Source organism: Crocuta crocuta, unplaced genomic scaffold, assembly GCF_008692635.1.
Source record: "Crocuta crocuta isolate KB4526 unplaced genomic scaffold, BGI_CrCroc_1.0 scaffold102, whole genome shotgun sequence".
NCBI lineage: Eukaryota > Metazoa > Chordata > Mammalia > Carnivora > Hyaenidae > Crocuta > Crocuta crocuta.
The window spans coordinates 12,850,749-12,853,358 of record NW_027530019.1 but is presented as its reverse complement, the minus strand read 5'-3'; the positions used below and the strand labels follow the sequence as shown (position 1 = coordinate 12,853,358).

General features: G+C 62.0%; 1 protein-coding gene across 1 annotated transcript in view; it reads left to right on the top strand.

Annotated features, from left to right (window-relative positions):
* Positions 1 to 2,610, top strand: part of BAHD1 (bromo adjacent homology domain containing 1) — a 25,200-nt gene that overhangs the window by 994 nt on the left and 21,596 nt on the right. Inside the window, 2 exon segments of the mRNA XM_077764684.1 lie at positions 215 to 288; positions 1,149 to 1,287. The gene's annotated coding sequence lies outside the window, so the exon portion shown is untranslated.

Sequence of the window (2,610 nt, the reverse complement as noted above, 5' to 3'; positions counted from 1 at the left end):
GGGGGAGACGTCGACTCCTCCAACCTCACCCTGCAACCATTTCCTAGGCCCAGCATGGGCTTCCTGCCACTTGGGTCTCCTTCCCTGTGAATAGCTACGTTTCTCTTCTGACCCTTTTGGCCTCTATCCCTGCCCATTAGTGGGCATGAAGCCAAGGTCAGTACAGGCTGGGCTGCTGACAGAAGCCCTGTCCCCTCTTCTGCTTTGGCTCCAGGCTGCCAGAATGGCATGGCTCAGCTCCAGTGGTCACTGCTGCGGTTACCTTCCACTACCGGTCTCCGATGAGGGGTAGGGGACACCAGCCCATAACGCAGCCCGGGACAGAGGGAGAAGGGGGCATTTTGGGAGGTGGGGGGGGGGAGGTAGGGCTGGCCTGGTTGCTGGGGATGGGGGGTACTGCTAGGAATCCTTGTCCTGGGACGCTCAGGGAGGGGAGAAGTCCTTTAGTGTCCTACTTTTATAGGTTTGGGGCATTTGCTTTCCCTAAGGGTGGGAGGTAGGAGAAGTAGGGGCACTTATCTAGGAAAACCTGGTTCTTTGAGAAGTTTCCATGCCACGGTCTTAGCTTTCAGCTTTCATTCACACACCTCCCCTGCTGGGTGACCATGTCCTTTAAACGTGTTTCCCAACACAGCTTAGACTGTGGGGGCCCCCTTGACAGCTCTGGAAGCAGATGGGGAAACCATCTTTTAGAGTTCTATTTCCCCCGCCACAGGGGCTAACAGCCCTGATTGTCTTCAAGGCTGCCTTGGTGAGGGCTGGAGTCTCAAGGGCTAGAAGACACTAGGCAGCATGTGTGGTGCAGGAGGAGCCCCTCAGCCTCGCTCCAAGGCTGGCTTTCCTCTCACACTCAGGCAGCCCCAGCACTCAGGGTGCTTCTCTCTGCCAGAGGCAGTGCTCGGCCCAGCCCCTCCCTGGGCTGCTCCCAGCGCTCTGGTGACTTGACACTACCCTTTTTGCTGCTGCTCCTTTTACCTCCCAAAGCTCCCCTCCCCCGCCTGAATTGGGAATGAGGCTTTGTTCTGGGGTGGACTCAGCATTTCTCAAGAACCTACTATGTGCACAGCCAGTGCTTCTTGAAGTGAAGCCCTCTGCCGACTCAGGCGACACACGCTGTCCAAGGCACAGCCTCTTCCCGCACCTCCCAGGGACCTCCCACACCTCCGTGTGACCTCAGCCTGCTGTGCCCACCCACCCCGCTGACCCCGCGAGCGTGCTCGGGCTTGGAAAGGCACGTCTGTGGGTGTGAGACGGAGCCACGGCGTTCGGTGACGAGGGGGAAGGCAGGTAAGTGTCCACGCCTGGTCCCATCCTGGCTTGGGGACGCCAGGGAGGGAGTCCAGTCGGGGCTGNAGGGGGTGTGTGGGTGTCAAGGACTCACAGACCAGCCTCTGCTGTCAGCTGGGGAAGGATGAGGGTTCCACACTCGGCTTCTGAGAAAGGTGAATGAGGAGCTGGAGTGGGGGGCGGTAGGTGAAGGGGAGAAAGAGGAAAAAGAGATGCGGGTGAGGGGTTACCGAGCTAGGACCGACCTTGCTTGAAAGGAAAGGAGACGTGGCAGGCAGGGAAGTCGGAAAGATGAGGCAAGGGCGGGAGGGGCTTCTCAGCAGTCGGGGCCCTTTCGCTGGAGTCTGGGGCCCTTTCTGCAGGAAAGGGGGGTTGTCCTCGCTTGATTTTTCGGCTGGTCTTCCCGAGGCTTTGCCCTGGGGGCAGCAGCCGCTGGCGAGGGTGGGGTGTTTCTCGGTCCGCAGTTTCCTACAGTGTGTGCTAAGGAGAAGAGGGAAAGGGGATGTAGAGGGTAGACGGCCAGGGCGGGGGCGAGATAAGATTTCTCGGGGGATGGGGTAGCAGCTGGGGGACTGGGGCTCCNGTAGACCCGACCCTATCGTGCCGGGAGGAAGGGAGGCGCCGAAGACGGAAGGGAACCGGTTCGAGAAGCGAGTGTGGGCCGCGGGAGGCCCGGTGGAGACCGTGCGGAGCGGCGGCCGAGTCCGAGGTGGGGCGGGGGGATCGAAGTTGTCAGACCGCCTCCAAGTGACAGCGGGACCCCGTGCTCGCGGCCCGGCCTGGTCTGGCCCTGCCCGCCTCGCCGCCTCTTCTCCGGGGCCGGGGGCCAGGTCAGGTCGGGCCCGAGGGGCCCGCTCCGCGGTGAAGCGCCGGACAAAGGCGGCGCCTGAGCGGGCGCAGGTGGTGGCGTCGGGGAGGGGAGTAGGTCCGAGCCACCCACCCCGAGAGGCGAGCGACCGGGCCGGACTCTGCCCCAGGGATTGCGGGGGCCGGGGTGCCCGCGGGGAGAAGCTGCGGCAGTGGCTCCAGCCGCCGATCGCCTCCCGTTTCTGGGAAGAGTGGGGTCGACCCTCCCTGAGCAGACTGGTAGAGGTGGGGTTGTGCACAAGGTGGGCCTTTGCTGGTGGCGACCGGTTGGTAGACTCACCAAGGCGACAGTCTGGTGAGCCACTCTAGAGCCTGCCAGGAATGAGGGGTTTCAGCAAGCAGAGTCTGCTCCACGGGCAGAGGTTTAGTCCCACCTTGGAACATCTCCTAGTCGTCTATTGTCGATAGTCTTAAGAGGGCAGAAGACCAGTTGGATTGGAGAGTAGGAGATGTTAC